This window comes from Heterodontus francisci, chromosome 1 (genome assembly GCF_036365525.1).
Source record: "Heterodontus francisci isolate sHetFra1 chromosome 1, sHetFra1.hap1, whole genome shotgun sequence".
Lineage (NCBI taxonomy): Eukaryota > Metazoa > Chordata > Chondrichthyes > Heterodontiformes > Heterodontidae > Heterodontus > Heterodontus francisci.
The window spans coordinates 209,243,411-209,261,581 of NC_090371.1; positions in this window are offsets into that span (position 1 = coordinate 209,243,411).

Here is an 18,171-nt window from a genome sequence, read left to right on the forward strand (position 1 = left end):
ATCTCCTTGAACAAATTAGCATTGAAAGGGAGCAGGTTTTAGCGGACTTAAAAGTGGATAAATCCCCAGGCCCAGATGAGATGTATCCCAGGCTGTTATATGAGGCAAGGGAGGAGATTGCAGGGGCTCTGACACAAATTTTCAAATCGTCTCTGACCACAGGAGAGGTGCCAGAGGACTTGAAGACAGCGAATGTGATACCATTATTCAAGAAGGGTAGCAGGGATAAGCCAGATAATTACAGGGCAGTGAGTCTAATATCAGAGGTAGGGAAACAATTGGAAAAAATTCTGAGGGACAGGATTAATCTCCACTGACGGAGGCAGGGATTAATCAAGGATAGTCAGCATAGCTTTGTCAGGGGGAGATCATGTCTATCAAATCTGATTTTTTTCGAGGAGGTGACTCGGTGTGTAGATGAGGGTAAAGCAGTTGATGTAGTCTACATGGACTTCGATAAGGCTTTTGATAAGGTCCCGCATGGGAGATTGGTCAAGAAGGTAAGAGCCCATGGGATCCAGGGCAATTTGGCAAATTGGATCCAAAATTGGCTTAGTGGCAGGAGACAGAGGGTGATGATCGAGAGTTGTTTTTGCGAGTGGAAGCCTGTGACCAGTGATGTACTGCAGGGATCGGTGCTGGGATTCTTGCTGTTTGTAGTGTATATTAATGATTTAGACGTGAATATAGGAGGTATGATCAGTAAGTTTGCAGATGACATGAAAATTGGTGGTGTCATAAATAGTGAGGAGGAAAGCGTTAGATTACAGGACGATATCGGTGGGTTGGTAAGATGGGCAGAGCAGTGACCCTGAGAAGTGTGAGGTGATGCATTTTGGGAGGACTAACAAGACAAGGGAATATGCAATGGATGGTAGGACCCTAGGAAGCACAGAGGGTCAGAGGGACCTTGGTGTACTTGTCCATAGATCACTGAAGGCAGCAGCACAGGTAGATAAGGTGGTTAGGAAAGCATATGAGATACTTGCCTTTATTAGCCAAGGCATAGAGTATTAGAGCAGGGAGGTTATTATGGAGCTGTATAAAATGCTAGTTAGGCCACAGCTGGAGTACTGTGTACAGTTCTGGGCACCACACTATGGGAAGGATGTGATTGCACTGGAGAGGGTGCAGAGGAGATTCACCCAAATGTTGCCTGGGCTGGAGCATTTCAGCTATGAAGAGAGATTGGATAGGCTAGGGTTGTTTTCCTTAGAGCAGAGAAGACTAAGGGTAGACCTGATGGGCCATAGATAGGAAGAAACGTTTTCCCTTCGTGGAGGTGTCAATAACCGGGGGCATAGATTTAAGGTAAGGGGCAGGGGAATTTGAGGGAAAATAAATTACACCGAGAGGATGGTTGGAATCTGGAACTCACTGCCTGAAGGTGTGGTAGAGGCAGGAACCCTCACAACATTTAAGAAGTATTTAGATGAGCACTTGAAAGACCATAGCATACAAGGCTACGAGCCAAATTCTGGAAAATGGGGTTAGAATAGATAGGTGCTTGATGGCCGGCATGGACACAATGGGCCGAAGGGCCTGTTTCTGTGCTGTATAACTCTATGACATGTTCATTGATAATTTTTTTTTAAGTTTTACTTTTTCATGGAAATAATGGCCTTGCAAGCATTGTCCCTTATTTTTCATAGAATTTGAATGACCCTGCTTCAACTTTTTGTTTTAAAATACTGTGCACCTGATGATGAAAGATGACAACAATATTTCACATTTAAAATATACAAGCACCTTACTATTAATGGAAAAAAAATTCAATATGTCAATTTAAAATTGTAGGGTTTTTTTTCTATGAGGTGCTGCAAAAGCTAAAGTTTGTATTTAAACTTTGATGCAATGATATAGCAACAATGGTTTACCTCTGAAAGAACAGCCACAGTGAGGGAATAGACCTGAATTTTAAACCCATGATTCAAGAAATCAAGGCTGGTCCTAGCAATTGATGATGAATATTTGCACAGTCAATCTGGTCCGATAACTCAGCTGCATGGGGAAATCAGAGCTGATCGTGATAAATTATATCGATAACACTTGTTGATTTTTATTTGGTGGGTGGGGGTGGGGTGGGAGAATGAATTAAAATAAGATGTGTCCTGGACAATCAGCTGAAACTGTTTTGTGATGACATTCCTGTGCAAATATGATTTATATTGTAACTAGGATTTCCCCATGTTGCTATGATAAATCTTGGCTTTTTATATATGAGAACCAGATGTCTCCCCATTTTAGTAGCATTTCATTCCAGAACATTTTTTGTTGAGAATAAAAATCTCAAGTCCCCTGGGTCATGTGTGCAACCTGGGGTCAGGCAGGTGATGCTGTTCTGAGCTGTATGCTGGAAAATGTACAAGAACAAGCCAAGGACCATTTTCCTTCCCTTCCACACACAGATCCTAGTTAAGAAGAAACTCATTTACTTGATACTTCAGCATTGACTCTCTGAAATTATTTTTCCAAATTATCCTTTGAAATTGCCATTAATTGCACTTTGAGACTGTTTCAAACTTCTAAATATATAAAATTCCTAATCATACCAGATAACTTTTAAAATACAATGTTGGTATATGATTTTGAAAATGCAATAAATGAGTCCAAGGATTCTGTTGCAGAACTATCAATCAGTCAGTGTTCCAAAAACAGCTTGTTGCATTTTGGCTGGCAACTACAGGACCTGTCCTACATACATTGCCAATAACTGATCTGTCTGATTTTATACAAGATAGAGAAATTGAGAAGTTTTGAAGTATTTTGTTAATTAACAGGTGTGCTTTACTTACTGAGCTACTTTTAAAATATTTCAAAATAAACTCGTCTTCACTCAAACTACTACTTTCTATTTGATGCTGGGAAAGCAGCTTTTTAAAAAAAAAATTTTTTTTAAGTTCCAATTTGAAGATTTGCACAGTAATTTGTTGACTGTAGTCAATTCTCCCACTTTCTTTTCAATTCTAGGGATGAGTTTTTCAGGTGTTATATTTTTATGATTTTGTGTACATCAAATATTTTAATAGCATTAAACCTGTTGGCTGTGCAGAAAAATGTACAAAATGATTTTGTACAACGGGTAAACCAATAGTTGTAGCCAATACAGTGCTGAACTCCCAACCTTACAACAATTGATTAATTTCTGGTTAAAATATCAAGACCAATCCCATTGAGTTGAACCATCCCTCAGACGGGGTGATCATTGAGGACCACTTTCCCCTCAACCTGAAAGAACCGAAAGGACAGCAGCAATAAACTGAAGGATAAAATACGTTATGTTAAAAGAAAAATTGCAAGTTACAGAAACTTGGTGTTGACTTGGTGATCAGCACTCATGTTTCAAGCACTTAATTTATTATAACTAACACCAGTGGAAATTTTTCAAAACTGACGTCGTTACAAATTACAAATGTATTAAAAGAGAGTTTGCTACTCTTCAATTATATTTTTTATTGCACATACAACAGCTTTACTCTACTGAAAGCATTCTGAAATCCTGCACTTCACCTATCAAAGTAGTACTGCAATATTCCCATCAAAGAATCTTTAACTGACTGTTTTTAATTTAGCCAAAGAAGGCTCAGATTTTGTTTTTTAATGTTTAAAATGTTATATTTTTCCATGTGTTTAATGTTAAGGATCTGCAGAAGTTCTCAAACGTATTTTCTCTGATCTCCTCGATTACATTAACTATTCACAGATTATGAGTGGCAGCTTTGTTCAAACCATCAGCGCAGGGGGCCTGGATTTTAAGTGCCTTGAATTCAACAGGTAGTTGGATAGATTTTGCTTTGAGAATGTGAATGAGCATGATATTGGTGCCCTAGGGTATACACTTCTGAAGCTCAAGTTCAAGTGCCAGGGACAGCACTAAACTAAATTCAATTAAAATTAATCCTCATTTTTTTCACAGCTTGGATTGCATAAATTCTTTCGAAGGCACACTAATCTTTCATACCTGGAACTTGAGTTTCAATCCAGTATAGGCTGTTAGGTTGAGAGACTCTTCTCTAAGTGCTGTAAGGGTCCTGTTTATAATGGGTTTGGGTAGTCTTGACCCAGTTTCTGATGTGGATCCACTGCACAAGTAAAGGGCTCGGCAATGTGTCAATACACGGACACCAGTGTCCGTGATAAAAAAAATTTGAGGTCCGTGACTGGTAATTTCAGGGATGAGAAATTCCTGTCAAATGGTGGATTTCTGACATTGGGATTTTGGAACTCCGCCATTGGCTTCTTCTTTCTGACCAGACCGGCTTAAAAAAAAATCGTAACTGTCAGTTTCACAGCTGACACGTGTTGAGAGCGGTGATAGCGGTTTCCGAACTTCAGACAGCTTTGTGGTTATCCAGCGGGTTCTGATTTTCTTTTGAAGCCCACTGGAAAACTGAGATTGAGGGAGGGGCAAAGAGAGAGAGTGGGGCAGAGAGGGGGGACAGAGAGAGTTAGAGGGAGAGAGACAGACAGAGAAGGAGGGAGAGTGATCAAGATCACTCCTGGTAGATGGACAGTTATCCAGAATACTCCACATCACTACAACAAGTGTGCAGGCAGACATTGACTACTTGTGAATGCAAATACAATGCCAGGTATCTCACTAAATTAGCGTCCAACATAGCGACAAGGAAGTAAGTTAGTCTTCTCATTTAAAGCTTCTTCACAAAAATGCACATTTGTTTTTTTGATTAATAGCAAGATAAATTTTTAATGTCTCTGCTGAAATTGTCTCACCAGCCCCCCTATGTAAGACAAAAATTGTAATGTGGCCCCCACCCTTCCCCTATGCAAAAAAGTTGGACACTCCTGTGCCAAGCCTTTAACCTTGTGTTTTAAAATAACCTAGCAGCTAGGTTATTTTAAAACACAAGTTTAAAGTCTTTTGTTATGTAAACTCATTTTAAAATGGCAAAAGTCACTTAGGGAATGTTTCAATTTCTATATTCTGGCACATATTACTTTCACTTGGGACACAAGCTCAGTGACATGTTGAAAGTAGCTGGACTTTTTTACTCCTATATAAATGTCACAATTGCGCTGCTATCCTTTTGGAATCTTATCATTCTAGAACTTGCATTGAGGGGAAGACAGGCAAGAAAATCCAAGGAATCTTCCGATGTCAGCACTGTAAGTTCCTTATGAATATGAGAGTATGCTGATATTGCCAAAAACATGATGCTTCTGACCCATATGCAATAGTTTGTAAATACAGTGTAATGGGTAGTTTTAATAAACCTTAATCTATGATGAATTGTCTATGATTCCTTAACAAAATCCATGCTTCATTTTGCAATTTTAAAAATTGTTGGGAATGATATAGTAAAAAATGCATGTTTCAATTACCATGTTAGAAACAGTCATGAATATTTTTTGCTGAGAATTGGATTAAAGGAAAAGTTTTACAAGTACGTCAAAGATCAGTAACTGCAATGTGCATCATTTACTATCCAGTTTGAGGACCGATAACCTGAGTGCCCCAGGTCATTTGAAAGTTGGCTGTATCATTTAATTACATTACGTTAATGTGCACCTTTGCTAACAGGTAAGAGATTTGGCTTGGACATAAATTGGTTAGTGTACAATCTTACAGATGGTGACTAAACATTTTGTAACTGAATAATACATGCAGTAACATCCACTCAACCTGTTGCAGAAAAGCTTTTTGTTAATAATTATCTTGTCAGAGCTGAATCAGAATGGACACTGATAGACTGAGATATAGATGTAAGTAAATTTAACAGAATGGCTTTATTGGAGGAACTGAAAGGCGCTCTTTATTTGTAATTCTGTTTAATCAATTTTGTCACTAGCTTTGGTGAGAAAATGACATTTTTTTCCTGTTGTTTCTGTATTTTAGAATTCAGGACCTAGTTTAGCAGCCTGTCAAGATGAATAAACTAGTCTTGGCTACCTACCATTAATCTCTCTCTCCCTTTCTGCCCCATTCTGCTTTTCTGTTTTACATGACTCTTCAGAAGTCCTTTCTGCTCAACCTATAAAGTTCTCCTGATTTGGAGATCACTGCCATATTGTTGGCTGCCATGTCTTCAGACACATATTACAAGTTGGTGGAGAAGTTGCACAAACATTAACCACAATGGGTTAAATTGTCTTGTGACAACAACAGTGTGAGAAATGGTCCATCTTCTGTTGCTGATTTTTCTACTGCCTCGCCTCCATAACCATAATAACAATCCTCTCCTTAAGTTTCATGCTTTATTGTATGAATTTGCACTCCTGACACAGTGTGTATTCACAGAGGTCATCCGATAAGGTCCATCTACCACCCCGTGACATGGTGTAGCTAGCTCTATTCTGTCAACATTGGCATTGCATACTGTTTTGCTTGCTAGCTAGCTAATACAGTTGTGCTGCTCTCCATTGAAGTTTGTATGCTTAGTTACTTTATTTATATGGAGAAATGTGTTTTAAATCGGACTGCATCTTGATGGCAATAGACTGGCTATAAACTTTATATACAGATTAATTGCTCCCATGTCTGTGGCTGAGTCAATAATTTTGTTAAATGTTCGTGGTGCACCATGTTGGTGCCTATCCCTGCAAAAAACTATCCACATTTTGGTCCAAATCTGACTCAGAAATGCAATGAGATGGTTCCTGTGGGAAATGGAAAAGTTCACACTGGTGGAGTAAAAGGTGCCCTTCTGAGATTATCAAGACATGCTGTTGGGGCAGAGTCAAAAGGGCTTTACTCTGCATATGGTCATTTATATCTGTACTTGGGACTACTTTGTGCTGATACTAGTGAAAAATAATGGGATTGATCCATCAGAGGTATATTAAAAGATTGCCCATATAATAACTAGATAATGAGCAATCAACATAAATTCAGAAGGGTAAGAATTTACCTGACCAACCTTCATGACTTTTTTGGAGGATATTACACCTCAATGAAGCTGGAAAGGCCTACAATGTAATGTTCCTTGACTTCCAAGAAGTATCTAAATGTTCCAGATAAAGAGCTACTGGTTAAGATAAAAGAGATGGGAATTCAGGGTGAAATGCAGGAATGGATAAGAAATTAGCTGAAGGATAAAAAAATGATGGGAAGTTGGGTTTTGCGATCGTAGTCCATGTACAAGACACTTCTGGCATGCTCTGATCACATTGTTACCAGTCAATGGGGAGAGGAAGATTGTCCTTCATGTGATTAACTTGAGCTGATTTTCAGAAGCTTCTAACCTGATGGTCCTAGTCCAGTTTCAGAATCTCAAAGGAGACCTGTAAATCCAGGTGATGTTAGGCTGTGCTCTCCTAGGATGCAAATTAAGGTTTTCATTCACCATCCACCTCTCATATCAGTGAGGAAAGGAATTGAATTGAATATGAAGTTTTATGATTGTTTTCTCTCTGTGTTTGCAGAGAAGAATTCTAATCTTCACTGAATTGCATTACTCTGGCCTATCAGTATTTGGAGTTTTGCAGCATCAAATATATGTGTATGTCCTGTGTGTCATTTGCTAAAGATTGACCAGAAACATTTACTCTGTAGAGTCAGGCCAAAGGGTGTAACTACTCTAGAAACAGTTACGCTGAAATTCTAACAGCATTGCATATTTATAATGTCACAACACTAGATTCCCCCTCACATACCTTAAATACAGCATGAAAGGAGCAAGAAACCTCTTTACCCAGAGAGTGGTGAGAATGTGAAACACAAGGGAACGGTTGAAGTAAATAGTATAAATGGGAGCCTAGCTAAGCATATAAGGGAGAAGGGAAGGAAAGGTTATTCTGATAGTTAGGAAGGATGGGAGGCGGTTCGACTGCAGCATAAATGCCTGCATGGACTGCTTATGCCAAATGGTCAATTTTTCTGCTTTGCATTCTATGTAAATTCTTTTATTCTTTCATGGGATGTGAGCATCGTTGGCAAGGCCAGCATTTATTGCCCATCCCTAATTGCCCTCGAGAAGGTGGCAATGAGCACTGCAGTCGATATGATATAGGTAACCCACCATGCTGCTAGAAAGGGAGTTCCAGGTTTTTGACCCAGCAACAGTGAAGGAACAGCAATTTAGATCCAAGTCAGGGTCGTATGTGGCTTGGAGGGGAACTTGCAGGTGGTGGTATCCCATGCATCTTCTGCCCTTGTCCTTCTAGATGGTAGAGGTCACTGGTTTGAAAGGTGCTGTCAAAGGAGACATGTGAGTTGCTGCAATGTATCTTGAATATGGTACACAATAGTGCCACTGTGTGCCAGTGGTGGGGGGAGTGAACGTTGAAGGCAGTGGATGGGGTGCTGATCAAGAGGGCTGCTTTGTCTTGGATGGTATGGAGCTTCTTGAGTGTTGTTGAAGCTGCACTCATCCAGGCAAGTGGAAAGTAGTCCATCACACTCTGGACTTGTCTCTTGTAGATGGTGGACAGGCTTTGGGGAGTCAGGAGGTAAGTTACTTACCATAGAATTTCCAGCCTCTGACGTGCTCTTGTAGCCATAGTATTTATATGGCTGGTCCAGTTAAGTTTCTGGTCAATGGTAACCCTCAGGATGTTGATGGTGGGGAATTCAGCGATGGTAATGCCATTGAATGTCAAGGGGAGATGGTTAAATTCTCTCTTATTGAAGATGATCATTGCCTGGCACTTGTGTGGTGCAAATGTTATTTGCCATTCATCAGCCTAAGCCTGGGTGTTCTCTTGCTGCATGTGGTCTGATAAAACTCACATGAGATGCTATGTTTTAAATTAGAATAATTTTAGGTGATGTTGCAGTTATGTTCAGGAATAGTTTATATATATATATACAGATTAGAACTAAGTTATGGACTTGGTGTTTAGGATCATGTTGTTAAATGTGAAATGGATATTGGTATAGTGTAGCTGGGAGATGGTGGGAGACGGTGCTTATTGTAGCAACAATAGCAGAAGTAGCATTGCTATGAGACCGGATGCCCATTCTGCATTTTAACTAAGACAGACTCAGTCACAATAAGGCATAGACTTGTAAGTCTCATGAAGGATGATAATGCAAATAAAGATATTCAGAGACCATTCAAAACTTGAATTGACAGCAAACATTCCCTATGGTGTGACAATGATTTGGGCCATCAAGCTGTCTGTGGAGACAACGTAGAGAGGGTAGGGTCATATCTGCTGTAATCTGTTTGTCCCTTCTTGATTAGTTTATAACAATGTACAGAAGGTGAGGTCATACCTGACCAATCAAAGGGTTAAGGTGGACTATAACCTAATATGGAAAGAAGGAACCCTCAGAGGGGGCCATAAATGGCAGGTGCTGGGATAACAGGATGTACTGATTCAAGAAGTAACCAACCTACAGTCAACAGAACACCTCAAGAAAGAGGACGGCACCACAGCAGCTCGGAAGGCGAGGACACCCTATATCCTGCTGTATAACTATTGCCGTTGGTAAAATATTGCTTGTATATTCTTGCTGTACTTAATAAACTCGCTATCTTGATTAAGAGACCAGAGTTTGTACCTTGTGGGTCAAAAGCTAGTCATCATCCCACCTAAACACACAAAAATCTTACAAATTAATCACAACCATCTTCCATTGTGCTATATATGACTCCAACCTGTAGAGAGTTTTTCCTCGATTCCCATTGACATCAATTTCGTTAGGGCCCTTTGATATCACACTCAGTCAAATGCTGCCTTGATATCAAGGACAGTCACTCTCACCTCATTTTTGAATTCAGTTCTTTTGTCCATGTTTGGAGCAAGTCTGTAATGTAGTCCAGAGCTGGGTAGTCCTGGCGAAATCCAAACTGAGCATCGATGAGCAGGTTATTGCTGTGTAAGTGCCGCTTGAAAGTGCTGTCAACGACAGCTTCCATCACTTTGCTGATGATCGAGAGTAGACTGACAGGGTGGTAGTTGGCCAAATTGGATTTCTCCTGCCATTTGTGGGCAGGACACACCTGGGCAACTTCCAGCCAGTCAACATCCCACCTAAATGCACAAAAATCTTACAAATTAACCAAACATCTGGTCTTTGTTGAGATAGTCTCTTAGTCATTTGCGTGGCTAGCGTTTGATCTAGGAGGAGGAACCTATGACAGGGGCGTGCCAGTACATTTTATTAATTGCCAGCAGTTGTCTTCTTTCAAAAGTATAACAATGACAGACAAACCTGTGTTTTAAGGCTTTTCAAGCCAAGCTAGATAAGAAAGTTAAAATAAAGGACGTACAAGTCCTGCTCACAGAATGTTTAAATAAAACTTAGGAGCGCATTCCGTTTGAGGACATAGTTAAGTTTATTCAGGAATGGATTAATGAAAAGAAATTGAAGGTAGATAGAACCTTCAAGCTCATCTCTTACATGGCATCATATTGTGCGCACAGGGATGACCAGTTAATCCAGAAAAAAGACAAATTAGTATAGGACCAAAAGGGTCAGATTGATGCATTACAGCAGCAGCTGGTGAGTGCATCAGCAGTAATTCAGCAGCAGTGCGTGACTGCCGTGCAGGCAGGGAGTGCTATGCAGTCCCTTGAAAATACCAAGCGAGACTCAGATATTATGAGTGAGGAGAATAAAAAACTTAGCCGGCAACTAGAAGACTTGTGTGGTGTTCTGAGGGAAGCCCTTCAGCAGCCCCATCGGGAGACAGACCACCAATAGTGTCATCTGAAAATCTAGGAATTTGAGAGTAAATTGGGGAAACAGCAAGCACTTGTGTCTGCTGTCGCCCTGGGTGATCCAGAGTATGCTGATTCCTCTGAGGTAGATTGGGTTTCTTCGAGGAGGGAGCCTCCAAGTACCACTCGGGTGAAGACCCGTGGGGTCCAGGACCCCCCTCCCCCACAGATATTCCTGTTAATGTTGTGGTGGAGACTCACGTTTTAAATCAAGCAGGACAGCAGATTGGGACTAACTCCAAATACCAGCTCCACAGCCCCAGTGATTTACAAGCCCGCGTTCAGGAGTTGGCCACTATTAAAGCTGGGACTTGTCCAGTCGAATTCAGAAATCACATCCAGACTTGGAGAAATTATCATCCTGAATTTGAGGACGCGGATGTTAAACACGTAATCCTATCAGCAATTGATCAAGGTGTCCAACAGGGTCTCCCTTTTGCTGCATTTAATGTACTTTAAATGACCTTTTGGGGTACATTCAAACCCAGTTGGAGATAGATAACATAGATCTGGGTGCTAAACTGCAGCAGACAACGCAGGGTCCCCACGAGCCCCCAACCCCGCATGGTCAATGTTTATAAACTGTATATAAAATGATGCAAGGCCACCTAAATGCCAATGATTTGGATGGGAAGGATGAGGCCCCATTTAAGAAACAATTTCTGAACAATTTACAGCCTACCCTACGAGCTGCATCAGGTCACAGTGTTGGCCATGTTGCTCAGTGGGCTCAGTTGGTCCAGAGTGCTGAAAGCACTTGGATGTTTGCCAGAAGCCAAACCACCACAGAGGATAACCCTGTTCGAACTGTAGATGGACCCAAAATTACCCCATCAGCCCCTCCATTTAGAAGCAAGGGGGCCATGTTATAATTGTGGTCGGACAGGGCATATAGGTAGGGACTGTAGAGCCCCTAAACGACAGAAACCTCTGGGAGCCCGAGGCCAGCGATCTAATTTTTAAAAATTATTCATTCATGGGATGTGGACATCGCTGGCTAGGCCAGCATTTATTGCCCATCACTAATTGCCCTTGAGAAGGTGGTGGTGAGCTGCCTTCTTGAACCGCTGTAGTCCATGTGGGGTAGGTACACCCACAGTGCTGTTAGGAAGGGAGTTCCAGGATTTTGACCCAGTGGCGGTGAAGGAACGGCGATATAGTTCCAAGTCAGGATGGTCTGTGGCTTGGAAGGGAACTTGCAGGTGGTGGTGTTCCCATGCATTTCCCATGCCCTTGTTATTCTAGTTGGTAGAGGTCGCGGGTTTGAACGGTGCTGTCTAAGGAGCCTTGGTGCATTTCTGCAGTGCATCTTGTAGATGGTACACGCTGCTGCCACTGTGCGTTGGTGGTGGAGGGAGTGAATGTTTGTGGACGGGGTGCCAATCAAGCGGGCTGCTTTGTCCTGGATGGTGTCGAGCTTCTTGAGTGTTGTTGGAGCTGCACTCATCCAGGCAAGTGGAGAGTATTCCATCACACTCCTGGCTTGTTCCTTGTAGATGGTGGACAGGCTTTGGGGAGTCAGGAGGTGAGTTACTCGCCGCAGGATTCCTAGCCTCTGACCTGCTCTTGTAGCCACGGTATTTATATGGCTAATCCAGTTCAGTTTCTGGTCAATGGTAGCCCCTAGGATTTTGATAGTGGGGGATTCAACAATCGTGATGCTATTAAATGTCAAGGGGAGATGTTTAGATTCTCTCTTATTGGAGATGGTCATTGCCTGGCACTTGTGTGGCGTGAATATTTCTAGCCATTTATCAGCCCAATCCTGGATATTGCCCAGGTCTTGCTGCATTTCTACACAGACTGTTTCTGTATCTGAGGAGTCGTGAATGATGCTGAACATTGTGCAATCATCAGTGAACATCCACGCTTCTGACCTTATGATTGATGAAGCAGCTGAAGATGGTTGGGCCTAGGACACTACCTTGAGGAACTCCTGCGGTGATGTCCTGGAGCTGAGATGATTGACCTCCAACAACCACAACCATCTTCCTTTGCGTTCGGTATGAGTCCAACCAGCAGAGAGTTTTCACCCTGATTCCCATTGACTCCAGTTTTGCTAGGGCTCCTTGATGCCATACTTGGTCAAATGCTGCCTTGATGTCAAGGGCAATCACTCTCACCTCACCTCTTGAGTTCAGCTCTTTTGTCCATGTGTGAACCAAAGCTGTAATGAGGTCAGGAGCTGAGTGGCCCTGGCGCAATCCAAACTGAGCCTCAATGAGCAGGTTATTGCTAAGCAAGTGCTGCTTGATGGCACTGTCGAGGACACCTTCCATCACCTTACTGATGATTGAGAGTAGACTGATGGGGGTGGTTACTGGCTGGGTTGGACTGGTCATGCTTTTTGTGTACAGGACATACCTGGGCAATTTTCCACGTTGCCGGGTAGTTGCCAGTGTTGTAGCTGTATTGGAACAGCTTGGCTAGGGGTGCGGCAAGTTCTGGAGCACAGGTCTTCTGTACTATTGCTGGAATATTGTCAGGTCCCATAACCTTTGCAGTTTCCAGTTTCTTCATTCATTTCTTCATAGCATGCAGAGTGAATCGAATTGGCTGAAGTCTGGCATCTGTGATGCTGGGGCCTTCAGGAGGATGCTGAGATAGATCATCCACTTGGCATATCTGGTTGAAGACTGTTGGAAATGCTTCAGCCTTATCTTTCGCACTAATGTGCTGGGCTCCCCCATCATTGAGGATGGGGATATTTGTGGAGCCACCTCCTCCAGTTTGATGTTTAATTGTCCATCACCATTCACGACTGGATGTGGCAGGACTGCAGAGCTTAGATCTGATCCGTTGATTATGGGGTCGCTTAGCTCTGTCTATCGCATGCTGCTTACGCAGTTTGGCACGCAGATAGTCCTGTGTTTTGAGGTATGCCTGGTGCTGCACCTGGCATGCCTTCCTGCACTCTTCATTGAGCCAGGGTTGGTCTCCTGGCTTGATGGTAATGGTAGAGTGGGGGATATGCCAGTCCACGAGGTTACAGATTGTGGTTGAGTACAATTCTGCTGCTGCTGATGGCCCACAGCGCCTCATGGATGCCCAGTTTTGCATTGCAAGATCTGTTCGAAATCTATCCCATTTAGCACGATGGTAGTGCCACACACCACAATGGACGGTATCCTCAATGTGAAGACAGGACTTCAGCTCCACAAGGACTGCGCGGTGGTCACTCCTACCAATACAGTCATGGACAGATGCATCTGCGGTAGACAGATTGCTGAGGACAAGGTCAAGTATGTTTTTCCCTCTTGGTTCCCCCACCACCTGCCGCAGACCCAGTCTAGCAGCTATGTCGTTTAGGACTCGGCCAGCTCGGTCAGTAGTGGTTCTACCGAGCCACTCTTGGTGATGGCCATTCAAGTCCCCCACCCAGAGTACATTCTGCGCCGTTGCCATCCTCAGTGCTTCCTCCAAGTGGTGATCAACATGGAGGAGTACTGACTCATCAGCTGAGTGAGGGCGGTAGGTGGTAATCAGCAGGAGGTTCCCTTTCCCATGTTTGACCTGATTTTTTTTTTATTCTTTCATGGGATGTGAGCATCGCTGGCAAGGCCAGCATTTGTTGCCCATCCCTAATTGCCCTTGACCTGAATGGCTTACGAGGCCATTTCAGAGGGCATTTTAAGAGTCAACCACATTGCTGATGCCATGAGACTTCATGGGGTCTGGAGTCAATGTTGAGGACTCCCAGGGACACTCCTTCCTGACAATATAACACTGTGCCATCACTTCTGGTAAGTCTCTCCTGCCCATGGGACAAGACATATCCAGGAATGGTGATGGTGGTGTCTGGGACATTGGTTGTAAGGTCTGATTTGGTGGGCATGACTATGTCAGGATGTTGCTTGACTAGTCTGTGGGACAGCTCTCCCAATTTTGGCACAAGTCTGCAGATGTTAATATGGAGGACTTTGCAGGGTCAACTGGGCTGGGTTTGCCATTGCCCGGTGCCAAGGTCGATGCCGGGTGGTCCATCTGGTTTCATTTTTTTAGACTTTTCTCTCGCAGTTTGGTACAACTGAATGGTTTGCTAGGCCATTCAGAGGGCATTTCAGAGTCAACCACATTGCTGTGGCTCCGGAGTCACATGCAGGCCAGACCTGGTAAGGAAAGCAGATTTCCGTCCCTAAAGGATATTAGTGAACCCGATGGATTTTTATGACAATCGACAATGGTTTCATGGTCACCATGACTGAGACTAGCTTTTTAATTCCAGATTTATTAATTGAATTTAAGTTCCACCAGCTGCTATGGTGGGATTTAAATCCATGTCCCCAGAGTATTAGCTGGAGCCTCTGGATTGCTCGTCCAGTGACATTGCCACTGCCTCCCCAAATTAAATATTAAATGCACCCAGAACTTGCCACGGCCCAAGCCAAGCTGATCCAGTACAACTACAACACTGGCATCTTACCCGGCAATGTGGAAAATTGCCCAGTTATGTCCTGTACACACAAAGCAGGACAAATCCAACCTGGCCAATTACCGCCCCATCAGTCTGCTCTCGATCATCAGCAAAATAATGGAAGATGCAGTTGGCTGTGCTGACAAGCCGCACTTACACAGCAATAACCTGCTCACGTATGCTCAGTTTGGGTTCCGCCAGGGCCAGTCAGCTCCTGACCTCATTACAGCCTAGGTCCAAACATGGACAGAAGAGCTGAACTCAAGGTGAGTTGAGAGCGTCTGTCATGGACATCAAGGCAGTAGTTGACCGAGTGTGGCATCAAGGAGCCCTAGCAAAACTGGAGTCAATGGGAATCAGGGGGCAAACTCTCCGCTGGTTGGAGTCATACCTAGCACAAAGAAAGATGGTTATAGTTGTTGTAGGTCAATCATCTGAGCTCCAGAACATCACTGCAGGAGTTCCTCAGGGTAGTGTCATAGGTCCAACCATCTTCAACTACTTCCTTAATGACCTTCCCTCCTTCATAAGGTCTGAAGTGCGGATGTTCGCTGATGATTGCACAATGTTCAGCACCATAGACGACTCCTCAGATAGTGAAGCAGTCTGTGTCTCCAACAAGAGAGAATCCAACCATCTCCCCTTGACATTCAACGGCATTGCTATCACTGAATCCCCCGCTATCAACATCCTGGAGGTTACCATTGACCAGAAACTGAACTGGCGTAGCCACATAAATACCGTGGCTACAAGAGCAGGTCAGAGGCTGGGAATTCTGTGGTGTGTAACTCACCTCCTGACTCCCCAAAGGCTGTCCACCATCTACAAGGCACAAGTCAGGACTGTGATGGAATACTCTCCACTTGCCTGGATGAGTGCAGCTCCAGCAACACTCAAGAAGCTCGACACCATCCAAGACAAAGCAGCCCTCTTGATTGGCACCCCATCTACAACCTTCAACATCAACTCCCTTCACCACCGATGCATATTGGCAGCAGTGTGCACCATCTACAAGATTCACTGCAACAATTCACCAAGGCTCCTTTGACAGCACCTTCCAAACCCACGACCTCTACCACCTGGAAGGACAAGGGCAACAGAAGTATGGGAACACCACCACCTGCAACTTGCCCTCCAAATCACATACCATCCTGACTTGGAACTATATCACCGTTCCTTCACTGTCTCTGGGTCAAAATCCTAGAACTCCCTTCATAATACCATTGTCGGTGTACCCGCACCACATGGACTGCAACGGTTCATGAAGGCAGCTCACCACCATCTTCTCAAGGGCAATTAGGGATTGGCAATAAATGCTGGCATAGCCAGTGAAGCCACATCCTGTGAAAGAAAAATATAAATCAATAAATCACCACACCTCCACCCTGGAATAATCACAAACTACTAAAAAGTGAATTGTTTGATTTTCTGCAGCTTTCGGTGAGAGCCCCATGCAGTAATTGGGTTTGTGTTCCACTAGCAGCAGATGCCAGGAGAAAACTGGAGCTTGAGCTGGGCACAAGGCAGAGTGTGTGGATCTATGCAGCCAGGACCTGAGCAGGCGAACCTATTTCTCTTGCTGGAGGGGATGGAGCTAACAACGGCTGAGATAGAGCTTCTGAAAAGAATAGCTGTGATCACGTAAAGGCAGCCACAGAGGTGCCTGGTGTATGTTTATCTGCTGCTGCTACAGGGCCCACTCATCACCAGCACAGAGTCAGTGTGCATACAACAAGGTAAGAATTAACATCAGTGGATGTCTTCAGCACAGTTAGATATAAGGTTAGATTCGAGGCCAAGCCTTGGTGATTTTTTTTATTGTAGAAGGGTTTAGTTTTTCCTAATGTCCATTTTATTCTGCCATAACTATCAAAATGGGAGTCTTAGCTCATTGTCAACACTGTCACTTCTGACAGTGGTGGGTTCATGAGACTAAGCACATAATTCAAGCTGGCAGTCCAGTTCTGTACTGAAGGAGTGCTGCACTGTCAGAGGTGTCTTCTTTTGGACGAGGCATTAAACTGTCTCATCAACCCTCTCAGATGAACAAGTGGCACTATTCAAAGGAGAATAGATAACTTCTCCCCAATATCTTGGCCCATCTTGATGCCTGTCTAAACTAAAACCTTCTGCACTTCCAGGGACCGTATCCCTCTATTCCCATCCTATTCATGTATTTGTCAAGATGCCTCTTAAACGTCACTATCGTACCTGCTTCCACCACCTCCCCCGGCAGCAAGTTCCAGGCACTCACCACCCTCTGTGTAAAGAACTTGCCTCGCACATCCCCTCTAAACTTTGCCCCTCGCACCTTAAACCTATATCCCCTAGTAACTGACTCTTCTACCCTGGGAATAAGCTTCTGACTATCCACTCTGTCCATGCCACTCATAACTTTGTAAACCTCTATCATGTCGCCCCTCCACCTCCATCGTTCCAGTGAAAACAATATGAGTTTATCCAACCTCTCCTCATAGCTAATGCCCTCCAGACCAGGCAACATCCTGGTAAACCTCTTCTGTACCCTCTCCAAAGCCTCCACGTCCTTCTGGTAGTGTGGCGACCAGAATTGCACACAATATTCTAAGTGTGGCCTAACTAAGGTTCTGTACAGCTGCAGCATGACTTATCAATTTTTATACTCTATGCCCCGACCGATGAAGGCAAGCATGCCGTATGCCTTCTTGACTACCTTATCCACCTGCGTTGCCACTTTCAGTGACCTGTGGACCTGTACGCCCAGATCTCTCTGCCTGTCAATACTCCTAAGGGTTCTGCCATTTACTGTATACTTCCCACCTGTATTAGATCTTCCAAAATGCATTACCTCACATTTGTCCAGATTAAACTCCATCTGCCATTTCTCCGTCCAAGTCTCCAACTGATCTATATCCTGCTGTATCTTCTGACAATCCTCATCACTATCCACAACTCCACCAACCTTTGTGTCGTCCGCAAACTTACTAATCAGACCAGCTACATTTTCCTCCAAATCATTTATATATAATACAAAGAGCAAAGGTCCCAGCACTGATCCCTGCGGAACACCACTAGTCACAGCCCTCCATTCAGAAAAGCACCCTTCCACTGCTACCCTCTGTCTTCTATGATAGAGCCAGTTCTGTATC